This window comes from Meles meles, chromosome 5 (assembly GCF_922984935.1).
Source record: "Meles meles chromosome 5, mMelMel3.1 paternal haplotype, whole genome shotgun sequence".
In the NCBI taxonomy this organism is placed as follows: domain Eukaryota; kingdom Metazoa; phylum Chordata; class Mammalia; order Carnivora; family Mustelidae; genus Meles; species Meles meles.
Genome location: NC_060070.1, coordinates 61,168,233 through 61,181,578, shown reverse-complemented (window position 1 = coordinate 61,181,578; position 13,346 = coordinate 61,168,233). Strand labels below are relative to the sequence as shown.

At 38.0% G+C, this 13,346-nt stretch overlaps 1 protein-coding gene across 7 annotated transcripts in view; it reads right to left on the bottom strand.

Moving 5' to 3' along the window:
- HIVEP2 (HIVEP zinc finger 2) overlaps positions 1 to 13,346 on the bottom strand; it is a 195,284-nt gene that overhangs the window by 78,051 nt on the left and 103,887 nt on the right. For all 7 annotated transcript variants that reach the window (XM_046005017.1, XM_046005020.1, XM_046005016.1 and 4 more), the window contains exon 2: positions 6,559 to 6,671. The gene's annotated coding sequence lies outside the window, so the exon portion shown is untranslated. The remainder of the gene's footprint in view (positions 1 to 6,558; positions 6,672 to 13,346) is intronic.

Here is a 13,346-nt window from a genome sequence, read left to right as displayed (position 1 = left end):
CTTATTGCTACCCCTCCAGATTAGGTCCTCCACATCTGCCTGAGATCCCACTGCGTAAAATGAGATTAGAAGGTACTCTGGGTCCAACTGGCAAATTCCCAAAGGACAGGTTTAGGCACAGTATCCTCAGGTATATGGAATCTAGGGATAATGAGCAGAGGCCGTGACCTGTGGAAGTAACAGGAGAGTCTTAAGGAAAACAGTTGGAGCAGAAAGTAGCCACAAGGGTACCACGATGCATACCCGAGAAGTGGGAAATTGAGGAAGAGATTGGAGCAGTTAAGTCGGAAAGAATCCCCTGAACCTCGGTTCAAGTGTTCACTGAAGTTTTCTAAAAGTACCTCTGTCTGTGATGGAAGTGTGGGAGGAGAGGTGAAAGGCACCCCATGAGCTGACAGCTCTTGTGCAAACTCGTGTAAGTGCCTCTTAAGTGCCTTCTGTGCTTTTAGGGACTCCTGCACCTACACATCCCACCCCACCCTCACCACTATCCCCTGCACCCCACCCTCACCACTATCCCCTGCACCCCACACTCACCACTACCCCCCTGCACCTCACCCTCACCACTACCTCAACCCACCCTCACCACTACCCCTGCACCCCACTCTCACACTACCCCAAACCACCCCAATCACTACTACCCCCTGCACCCCACACTCATTACTACCTCCTGAAACCTCACCCTCACCACTACCCCCCTACTTCCTACCTTCACCATTACCCCCACCCTACCCTCACCACTACCCCTGTACCCCACCCTCACCACTACCCCCAAACCCCCCTCGCCCTTACCCCCAACACCCTCACCACTACCCCCTGCACCCCATGCTCATTACCCCAACACTGCACCTCCCTCACCATAACCCCCACCTTACCCTCACCACTACCCACCCACCCTCACCATTACCCCCCTGCACCCCACCCTCATTACTACCCTCTGCACCTCACCCTCATCTGTACCCCCCAACACCCCACCCTCATCACTACCCCCAACACCCCAGCCTCACCACTACCCACCACACCTGATGCTCATTACTACCCCCAGGCACCATCCAGCACAACAGGACTGGATTCCTTTACCTAATGTGCAGGCCTGATTGTGTCTCTTCTGCTCAAAACTGTTCAGAGCCTTCCCACCACCACATACCAAATTAAATGCATACCCTCCCTACCAGAGTCAAAGACAGCTGTACCCCACATTCACATTACATTTACACCTGTATCTCCTAGGAAGCCTTTACTTCAGAGGCCATGTTTTATTTTATCTCATTAAATCTTTTCAGAGGTCAATTGTTTTTTGTTCCCATGGTCAAGACAAGGAAAATAAAATGTCCTTGTCAGGGGAATAAAGGGGTTTTTGTTTTATTTGTGGGGGAGAGTACTGTTGTTATTCTACATAGAGATTTCTTTGCATTCAAAAAGATCATTAGAAAAACACAAAATTTATTCTTACAGCTCTGCTCTGGGTATTTAATAAGTATCAGACATGCTGACTCATCTCACTAATGTGATTAAAATTCAATCTGCACCCAGGTATAAATTTGCAGTCCCCAAAATGAATTTTAAAAAGAAAACTCACAGCCAAATATTTTTATTGAATTAAACAAATATTTATTGAATATCTACTATTTTTTTCAGTCACCATTTTCAAGGCTGAAGAGGATACCCACAAACTAGACACAGCCTTTGCCCTCAAGCAGCTTACAGGGTAGCATGTGAGAGAAAAATTTCACAAAAGTTGTTTTAATATAAAGCACAAAAATCTGTACAAAAAGTAACGTTAGAGAAGTAAAAATTGTTAAGGGGATTCAGAGGGAAACGGTAAAACATGAAGATGAATCATACTAAAAAAATAGCTAACCAGTTTCTCAAATCAGTAAAGTACAATTAACCAAAAAATAATAATGCAAATAATAGATGAGGTTGAAAACTCAAAGTTAATTTGTCTTTTGACAATTCATGGATGAGAAGTCAATGTGAGATCAGGTTCATAAATAAAGATCTCTAAGTGGGTCATTTTGGCCAATATCCACTTCAGCAATTTATTATGAAAACTACCCAAGAGAATCAGAATCTCAAAGGCTATTCTTCATCTATAAAGATGCTGCCTGGAGTCTGTGAGATTCTCAAAGCTGGGAGAGTGTCTGGGTGAACTAAACAGTTGTACCACCAAGGAAAGTAAAGGTACACTGCCTCCAATATTCCCTATCAGGCCTGATTTTTCTCCCAAACTTCCATACAGCGTCTATTTCCTTATTTGATTCATACTGAACAGACTATAGTGACTGCATCAACAAAGCTCCAATAATTGAATACTGGCAGTCAGCCAGACCGGTGACCTGGCAGCTAGTGATACCCTATCTGAAGTTGCGGGAACCAGAATTCAAGTCTGCCTCTACCACTCACTAGTATTGCGACTTTGAGCAAATCACTCACTTGTAACCCCCCAAGCCTCCATTTCCTCATACACAAAATAAAATGTGAGTGCTATGTACATAATAGTTATTGCCTAAAGTGAGATAATGTAACATGGAAGCCATTTGTAAACTGTATAGCATTACACAAATGCTAATTCACGTCATCAGAGAAACAAGGAATATAATTACTAAATCGTGTTGCGTAGGTAGTGTGTGGAGAATAAAAGATGAGAGGTTTATCCCTCACAACCACCCTCATTACTACCCTCTGCACCTCACCCTCATCTGTACCCCCCAACACCCCACCCTCATCACTACCCCCAACACCCCAGCCTCACCACTGCTATGCTAAAGTCAGGAGGAAAGAAGGATAGGCAGAAGGGAATATTATGAAATGATATAAAGGCAAACTTCAGTCAGTTTTCTGGCAACTAAAAAACGCTCATGGACCAAATGTGATTTGTTCATACTGCTGATTTAATTAACGCTTGTTGACTGAATGATGAATACATGAAGGGGTAAGGTACTGAATGTGGGAATGAATGAAGGCATAGCCAAGAGAAATGCATAAACAAAGCAGGAGGTATCAGGTATGTGTCAAGAGTGAAAGAAATAATTTGGGAAAAATAAACCCATGTGGCCCAAGAAGCTAACAGTAATGGGCTCCATTCACACAGACTATGATGGCAGAAGAAACAGCAGTCCTGATAAATAGAGACTGGTTCTAGGCTTCCTATCATTCCAGTAATACTCATTCATAAATACTGACACCTTCTCCAGTTACCTAAAAACACAAATGACCTAAACAGAAGAGCTGCATGCATGCGAAAAACTATAAAAATGACCCCACATAAAAGGAAACATTTTGAAGGCCACAACACATTGAAGTTCATAAGGTCTACTCTGAATTCTATGTGATAGCTAGAAAAATTATATCAAACCCATAGAGAGCAGAGAGTAAATCTAATTTGCAACATTACCAAATCTTTAGAAAATCTGCTAAAATGTGTCCAAATAGAATGGATTAAAAGTTTCCTCAGTTTTATCTTCCCTATTTGTGTAACTAATGACATATATATTTAAATTATTTATTTAATTTATTTAAGTATTCTATTTTATTATTTATACATTAAATTTGGATTTTAATAACTTCTGGCTCCAAAAATTACTAACTATAATGACTATGTAATTCTCAGCTAAGTAATTAACTGCTCTGAAACCCAATTTTCTCAAGTGAATATGGGATTCTTACTTTTTACTTTAAAGATTTTATTTATTTATTTGACAGAGAGAGAGAGAGAGAGAGATCACAGTAGGCAGGCAGAGAGATGAGGGGAAGCAGGCTCTCCGCTGAGCAGAGAACCCAATGTGGGGCTCGATCACCAGGAGCCTGAGATCATGACCTGAGCCAAAGGCAGAGACTTAACCCACCGAGCCACCCAGGTGCCCCACTTACTTTTTACTTTAAAAAAGCTTAAGTACCTGTAGCACAGAGCCCAACTCACAGAACATGTTAAGCATTTTCACCTTCCTTCTTACCTTTCTTTCCTCAGCTTAAAGAAGAAATGCCACTTACAAAGTTGATCAGGGAGCCCAAAGCAGGGCTTGATCCCAGAACCCTGAGATCATGACCTGAGCCAAAGGCAGATGCTTAACCGACTAAGCCACCCAAGCTCCCCACCATTTACATAACTCTTAAATAATTACAACTGATGCAATGAAAGAATATAAATTTAAGCACATTGTTAAAGGTCCATAGTCCACCTAATGATCCAAAGTCCACCTACCTTAAAATGAATAATTTCAAGACAAATCAAAAGCACTGACTACACGAAAGAAAACGGCAACAAATGAGGAGCAATATTATTGATAGAAAGATAAAATTGGGTTTTTTTTACTATATTTTACAAAAAGTGATATAAGAGAAAGATCGTCCTAATGGTGAGGGTTTTCCTTTCTTGGAAACTGTCTTCTATTTACTACCAATGTGGGGAGGGGAAATTGGGCAAATTTCTAAAATGTATTATTTGAAAAAAATATCCTCACTTGGACTAATGGGCAAAGCCAGGTTCACAGACAAAGTCAGGGAGAGACTGCTGATTATACGCAACGCAGACATCATTAAAAAAAAAAATACTAATTTCATATGAAGTGTTTCCTAACCAAAGTATTTGGTTTAATTGAGAAAATGTACCCATCTCAATGAGTTCTGTCTCCAGTGACAGGCTAAAGAATCAGTCACATGATTAATAAAGTGTTAAGTATTGTTATGCTTAAATAAAGACGCAACTGCCATTACCACTACTAACCAGCCTCATAAACACTAATAGTTGTTGAGCTCCTACCACCTGCCAGGAGTTTAATCCTCACATAATATTATGAATTTAATTTACCGAAAAAAAATTATTATTTTAAAACACAGTGACTCCCAGTATGCCGACTTTGAAGCAAAGGTTCCCAGAACGCACGTGTGATAAACAAGGCCAGCTATACTCAATGTCCTGGCCAGGTGTATTCTCAGGCAGCACGCACAGAGCATACCTGCACAGTGTCCTAAACATCACTTAAGTTAGGTTCCACCATCCGAAATTTAACTATAATACCATGGGATACTTTGCGAATAACTGTAAAAGCCAAACTTGTGAGTACATGGAGAATTAAGTGCGGCAGACAAAAACATTTAGGTTAGTGGTTCTCAGTATTCATTATCATTTTCTAACATCTACTCTAGCTATTGAAGAATTAAAGTTTTGCTTTAGAAACTGTCTTTTAATGTTTCTCTTCCTGAAGGGTTTTGTTTTTTTTTTATCTAACTGCCTTATATCCCTTTAATTATCTGATTTTTTTTTTTTTCTGAATGGCACCATATGCCCATAACAATGTAAATTACTAGTCACAAATGAATCTTGGGTCATGAGCTTTACAGACAAAATGAAAAGATGTCCTGGGGTTTCCAAGCTTGATATTTATTTCTGCACTCACTGAATACTCAAAAGCCACACTAACAAATCAAGTTCTAGGGCAGTTGTCTCAAGGGAGATCATTTCAGACAAACCTAAAGCAGTTGTTGGCATCATATGAATTATGCAACCATATCTCTGAAAAACCACCTGACCTCATCACGTCTTAAGATGTTCATAGGTGAAGCAGATACTATTAGTTTGGTTTCAAAGTCTGCTCCCCAAATGATTAGACACTTTCTCCTCTTATTCATTATCATCCATCAGGTTTTTAAATAGCTTCAGTTCATTCAGAAGAAAATTAAATAACAAGCTGTACAATTTAGAATTGTGCATAAAATTTAGCATTTCAGAAACTCAAATCTTGTGACCTGGACTAGAAAAACAAATATTTTCCAAATTCTCTGTTACTGTGTAAAGGGTTAATTAAAGCATGAGTTTGCCTGGATGAAAAAAAAAAAAAAAAAAAGAATTACCAAACCTTAAAATCAGTATCATTTAGAGTTCTGATGCCAAAAATCTGTTTGACAGAGCAGGCTTTACTATACTGACATTTTAGCAGTAGCCAAAGTCCTGTTCCCACTAAATTCAGTCTTGGCAGCACCAGTAATTTACTAAAAGCCTTAACTCCTCTTGGTTAGGAGTTCTCTACCTCGAGAGCTTTCCACAAAACATAGTGCAACAAGGAAGTTGAATTGAGCAAGACTTAAAGGTTTCTATTCTTATCACATAAACCAAGCTTTCTGTAAAATGAGAATGGCCGAAATAAAGAGAGATACTAATTTACTCAGAATGTTCATGAGATTTTAGATTTGCCTCTGATACAATACAGTACAATTACAAATAAATATCTCACTAATGGTAAAATTTGATATTCTTACATTATTTCAAGATTTCAACAAGCAAATAAGTACTAAAATAGTAAATAAAAGTATCGGGCCCCAAATTACAAGTGACAACATTTTCTAATTTTCTCATCTTTCTAACTGGTACATTTCCAGAAATATTGTAAACACTTACAAACATGTTCATTTAGATAGCATTCCAAACATCTTTCACAGGTAGTAAGGGCCTCAAATCATCACTGCCAAAATTTCACATAAAGCTTAATATTGTGCTTAAAAGATATTTCCAATAATTTTGAAATCAAACCAAACCAAAAAGCACTTGACTCAACTTACCCAGCAGCTGAATGTTAATGAATTGGTAAAAGAATGTTCCAACCAAATCAGTTCACTTAATTTTTCAAGTGGATCTCATTACCATTGTCTTTTTAAAAATTCAAAGACTCCACCTAATGAGGAAAGGGAAACAAAAACAGTGTTTAAACCAGAGCAGCATCATGGGATCAATACATTATTAACACAGAAATCAAATCAAGATTCTTACTAAATCTTCTCCTACGTTACTGTGCTTCTTAAGAGTATAAAACAACAAAAGCATCTGCCAGCTAAACCGATCCAGTTTGGGGCAAAATGAATGTTTGAGCACAGAGAAAACAATAAAATGACACAGTCAATGTGAGAGCAGAAAAGTTTATTGTCAGTACTGATTGGCACACAGAAGCAAGGACTATATAATGACAGTTAGGATATGTAAAATTAGACGTAAGAAAAAGAGGCAACTGATTGCTTTAGAATTCAGTTCATTGATTCTTATTAATTAACCAATGCAATGCAAATGTGTAGGCTGTAGTTCCTTAAAGCAGTTAAGTTCTAGTTCCATATAATCTCTGTTGAGGAATATAAACTAATGCCTATAATCAATCACTTGGAGAAAATTCACTGGCATGAATTTCAAAATCATCCTCAGAATGTTATACGTGGTCTCCCACAGAAAGTATTTATTCTACTAAAGACCCATAAACAGTTTGATTAGGTTTATAAATAATATCAGTTAATTCCATTCATTTTATCACCTTTTCTACCACTTTACACCTTTTCTAAAGCCCAAATATTAAATTACTATCTCAGCTTCAAGAGAAAGTTTGAGAGAAAGCAAGCTATATCTCATCTGATGAGAGCCTAAAATAAACGGATGCTGGAGGGCCGAGCAGAAGAGTAAGATACAGAGTTGGCTGGTGGCCAGCTACTCCCAAATCAAGTCTCCCCGGGGTAGATTTAGTATGTTTTAAAGTCCCAAAACATCAAACCCAACCATAGTCAAGTGAAAAATCAAAAACGTATCCTAAAGCCAGAAATACATGATTCTTATCATGCTATTTGGAATTAGCCACATACGGTCACTCCTCTCTAATCCCAACACACATAGTAGTAACCTCAGTATTTTTAAAAAGGTTGAAATGATTTGCTATCCACTATTAGAAGGTAGACGCTCAAAACAAAACAAAAACGTTCCTAACAATGGAGAAGACAAATAGCAATAATTATACACACTAAGTAGAAATCCACAGTAGTCATGGGAAATACATTTTCACTTTCAAGACAATCTAATGTTTAGATTCTAGGCTTGACTGCTATTCAGGAAATAGTCATCTAAAAAACTCATGTGGATATGGTCTCCAAAGACTTCTTCATTCACAGAGACAAATAGTCTTAATTATTAGTCTAGGGTTCTTGCCATAAATACAGCAAGACAAAAGTCAAATGGTTTGGTTATTTTTAAATTATTCTGGATCAACAAATATAAGCACCTACAGGAGTTTCAAAATGGTACAACACATCCATTTTTCACACTTGGATATCTAGAGCTGTGAAAATATTTTTGTACTTTTCTAGGACTTGGATGAAAGTTGCAAAGGCCCTTTCAAATAACGTTTGGGAACGTAGCTTCATAATACTGCCTCTGAACTACTGCCGTGATGGTTTTACGCTAGCAGAGGGTTTCACAAGGTATCCTTCTGTTGGTCACTTTCCGAGGAAAAGCGAGGGCACTTCCCGTCGGAATGGCTCACAGATTGGCTTGAAGATTCTTAAGACTCATTTTCTCGCTGATTTGTCAATGAATAATGTGAAACTGACCTACACAAAAGTTTAGATCTACCATCCCTCTTCCTATGCTTGTTTATTTCGTAGAGCACTGCTTTCTTAAAGTATGTAGCTCTTGCCTCATAAAAGGACTTAGTACTTGTGTGGGGCCAGTCATTAAGCCAGAATCTCAAAAGGTCTTTCTTCTAGAATAGCGCAAGTATGTTTTCGTTCCAATCTAACTGTGCTTATCTGAGTGGCCAGGGATTTCAAATTACTTAGGAATTTTTCAGTGGTGGTATGGACACCTCACATCAAACCTCAAAAGCAGAAAGTACAAAATATATTAGTCATCTGTATGGATGATTCAGTAAAATGATTGCTCCTAATTAGCAAAAAAGATACGGATCTCTTGCCTACATAGCAGGTGTGCCTCATGTGTACAAACCACAATACAACATTCTTTAGAAATGTTCATTTCCTTAGAAATGAACAATGACACCCATGATAAGACAGTAAGTTCCCTACGATTTCTATATCACACGGTAGTGCAATGCCTAAAATAATTGTACAACCTGATGAAAGCAGTTGAATCTAAACCTGCTTACCTTTAATTTTTCTTTTTTAACTGCTTGCCTCTACACATTAGGAAAAAGGAAAAAAACAAAAACAAAAACACCTCAGTGAGCGGTATTTCAGCTTCCTTGGAAAATCTAAAAACGTCTGAAACTTTGTATTTCAGTTATGTAGTCGAAACAATGGAGCAATTTATCGTCAGCTAATATTTGATCATGCTTGTCACCAACTGGTCTATATTTGTAGCCACAATGCTGAACCTGAGTGACCTTCTCTAGCTGAATGGTTTACCCCATGTAGTATACAGGAACCATGCCCTCTGAGTTGACCAGACCACTCCCTGAGAGCACTTCAGCTGTCCATACTGTTGCAACAGTGACACAGTAAACTTGCCCTTTTAGGAGCACATTAGAGTAGCAATTGGCATCCTGGAGTGAGCTTGTGGATTCTGGTGTTTTTATATCCCTGGACTAATCCTTTGTTCAGGTCCTGTGTTCAAAAACCGTCCTTCTATTGATGACAAGACTGAGACACAGAAGGTCACAGTCATTTGTTCAAGGTCATGCAACTAGAAGGCAGATTTCCTAACCACTATTCCACTGTTCTTCTTTTACATTATTGAGCTTCTCTGAGGACTAAGGATGCTAAAGATGCTTCTTAATATATGATGGGAGGGAAATAAGGAAGGCAGTGAGTGCAAAGTGGGCAGGAACAGACCAGCAAATACCACAGGCTCCACACCACCCTCTTTATCATGGTTGCAAGTAACTTGCTTCTTCGTAAACCTAGTAAAAAACTGGCCAAGGAGAATAAGGAAACAGAATAACTTCAGACTGTTAGAGACCCAAAACATCCTGGCATATTTTGGCAGGACTCCAAAATAACATTTGGAAAGCAGTGCCTTAACCACCAGAGTCAGTACAGCTGCCCTACTTAGCCATCTGTATTATTTTTCTTTAGAAACACATAACAACATCGAAGACATTTTTAACCAAAAAAAAAAAAAACCTCAATCTCATCATCCAAACACAATTATTAACATTTTTTATAAATGTATTTATTTGCCCATATAAGCATATGTTTACATAGATGTTCTCATAACACATAGAACAATGTATTCTGGTTTTATCATTTAATATTTCACAAACACATCCTACATTTCCATGTAATTCATACAGTTCTCATTTTTACTAGCCATATAATATTCCATAGTTTGCATATGTAGTCATTTCCTCAACCATTTCTCTGTGTGGGAACATCTAAGTTGTTCTCATTTACTTTTAATGCTAGAGATGCTACTAATAGTAGAGATACTATTCTTCCTTTAAAATATTAACAGAATATGAGTATTTTTATGGACTTCACATTTCTAGCCATATTGATGTGAAGAGATTGAAATCTCGTATGAAGCTACCAACAATATTTGAGCATTCCCCTTTCACAAAACTTACTCACCCTTTCATGTGATTAAATTCTTTTGGTGGTTTATTTAATGTAAACTGGCACTTCTGGGTTGTCTTTTTATACTAATGGTGACCATAATTACCCTCCCATTTAAAAATAATTTCATTGTCTTTCCTTTCTAATGTGAAAATTATCTCTACCCATATAATTTGACTACATTGTAGTCCTGTTTTTTCTTATGCATTTAAATGGTACTTTAAAACAATGTATACATTAACTTCTCCACAAATTGTTCCATACGTTCAATAAACGTAAAGACAAAGAATCTTTAGATCTTTAACCATTTAATATAGCTGGCATGTATTTGACAAGTTCCAAGTTATCCACATATGATTTACTAAGCTTGCTATATTATATTTTATGTGTGTTATTGTATCATAATGGGTCCATTTATGGGCTTCTCACTTTGTTACACTGATCTACATATTTAAAATGTAAACTTTGATCAGACTGAGTAAATGTAATGTGACTGGTATTATCGTAGGAACTTGCTGTTCATGAGTTAGGCAGTTTTAATTACTACTGTTGTTTACATTATGTTTGAAATCTACAGTATGGCTAGATTTGATACCTTGTTCTCTCCCCGCCCCCCAAACACTCCTTCATATTTCCTTATGTGTGCATAGATACTTGCAAAATTCTCACCCATTTCCCCCAGATTATATAATCTGATTAAGTGTAATATTTGCCTTCTGTATTCAGCCATACCCAAAAATCCCATTAGAAGTTTTAATAGAATTGTGTTGAATTACATATAACCATCCTTTCAATATCTTGTTTTGCCATGTAAAAAATAGTGTATTATCGTGCATCTCTACATTTATTACCTTTTTACATTCAATAAATATTTGCATTCTAAAAAACCTGGTTCTGTGTCTTCCCAAATTCCACTTCACTTGCTTAGAAAGAGTTAATTTCTCAAGTCCAACAACTGAATTGTGTTACTTCCTCATAAGATCCCCTGAATAAAATCCTTTATATGCAGGCAAACAGTGATTAAGTAGAAAAGTGTCAAGTTCCAGCTTAAATGAAACATCCTAATTGCCTCAACAATGATGAAATTAAACTATATAAATGACACAACCACCACAAAATAGTATCCCACGGAACCACTTTATTTTCTTAGTATATTTACAAGACACCGCCCCAAATCCATTTAAAACATAGCTGAATGGCTGGGAGAACACTTTATCCTTCTTGCTCCTCATCCCAACCAATGTCTGTTATCTGAAGACTAGGTTCAAAGATTGAGCAAAACCAACAGAAAAATGCAAATAACTTAAAATTATAATAATCTTTTAAACATAAACTTGACTAGGGGCTTCTGGATTGCTCATTTAGTTGAGGATCTTCCTTTTGGCTTGGGTCATGATCTCAGGGTCCTGGGATGGAGCCCTGCCTCAGGGCTCCCTGCACAGTGGGGAGCCTCCTTCTCCCTCTGCTGCTTTCCAGCTCTGCCCCGGCTCCTGCACTCAGGCTCTCTCTCTTTCCCTTTCTCTCTCTTCCTCTCAAATAAATAAATAAACCTTAAAAAAATAAATAAATAAACTTGACTGAGAATATTGTACGTTACTGCACATTTAATTGAGTCCATGTGTCATCTTCCTTGATGTAACAGACCTAGGGACTCTCAAGGAATTTTATATTTTATGGAATGTATGAGTACCTGAAGAATTCTAGACACCATCGTGAAAAGGAAGTCAGGGCAAATGGAAGAAACGGGAGGGGAAAGACCAGGAATATCTGCACGAAGACAGGCAAATAAGGACAGAAGCTATTTTCCATCCTCCCTTTGAACGTCACACTATGTGTTAAGTTGAGTGAAAGCATGAGTGACGTGCCTCTCCAACTTCCTGAAGAAAGGAACACACAGAAAATGTGGCAAATATTTAATCTGAGCCTTGTTTCCTGAAAGACTGCAAGATGCCCACAGATTTTCTTTCCCAGAGTTCAAAATAGCAAGCTGAGTGGGTGTAGCACTTCAAGTGCAAAAGAGAAAAAAAAAAAAAAAAAGGTAACTAAGGAAAAGGAAATCATACTTTTTGCTTCTCAGTATGAGAATTCTAAAAGAAGGCAGTTAAAGGGATTTTAATGATTTACATCTAGAGCTGTCTTGAATCAGGACATAAATACAGTCCTGATACTTAACCAGGGCCTTCTGGTCACTTTTAAAGGTAAGAGTTTCTATGAAAAGAGTAATTTCCAACCTCACTGGCGGAGTAAGAGCAGGCAGTTCCACTCCAACACAGCCAGGGACCTAAATGATGACAATACAATACTGGCAAAAGGGAGACTTGAAGGTTCCTGGGGTCTCTACCCTTCCCAGGGAGAGAAACCTTCCTCCACAATGCTTTTAAAACTTTAACGTGCTTATGAGTCACCAGAGAAGTGTGTTGAAATGTGAATTCTAATTCTATGGGTCTGGATGGGGTCTAACTTGGGAGAGTTCTGTGGTGATGCTGATGGTTGGTCTGAGGTCCCCATTTTGAGAAGAGCGGTAATACCGGTTTACTAACAGTCAGAAAGCAGAAATAACAATCAACCAATTAAGAACATGTGCAAAGGTGCCTCACACTGTGCTAGCTGTTCTAAGAAATAATAAAGTAGACCATAATAACAAAGCCCTGAGCCAACATATAAAAATTATTTTAAAAAGTTAAGGGCCAAATGCTAAAATGTGTGGTAGTGATTCTAGACATGATAGATGATGAGAACAGGAAGAGTTGTATGCGGGCTAGTTTAGTGGTAAATGATTTCCCAGAATAGGCTACACTCCATCAGGCCCCAGGTTTGGGGTGGTGTGGACAGAGAGAGTGCAGGAGCCCAGAAAAGGTAATGCTGGAAGGTACGCTGAGAATTCTCAAAAATGAAGACTGCAAAGTGCCTGTTTTGTGGGTGTAGATATTTTCATTTGAAATTTTAACTTGAATTCACTTGAATCAGGTGACAGGAACTTCTGACTTTGTTTAAAATTTGTAAGTTTGGGAATAGCGCTATTCTAG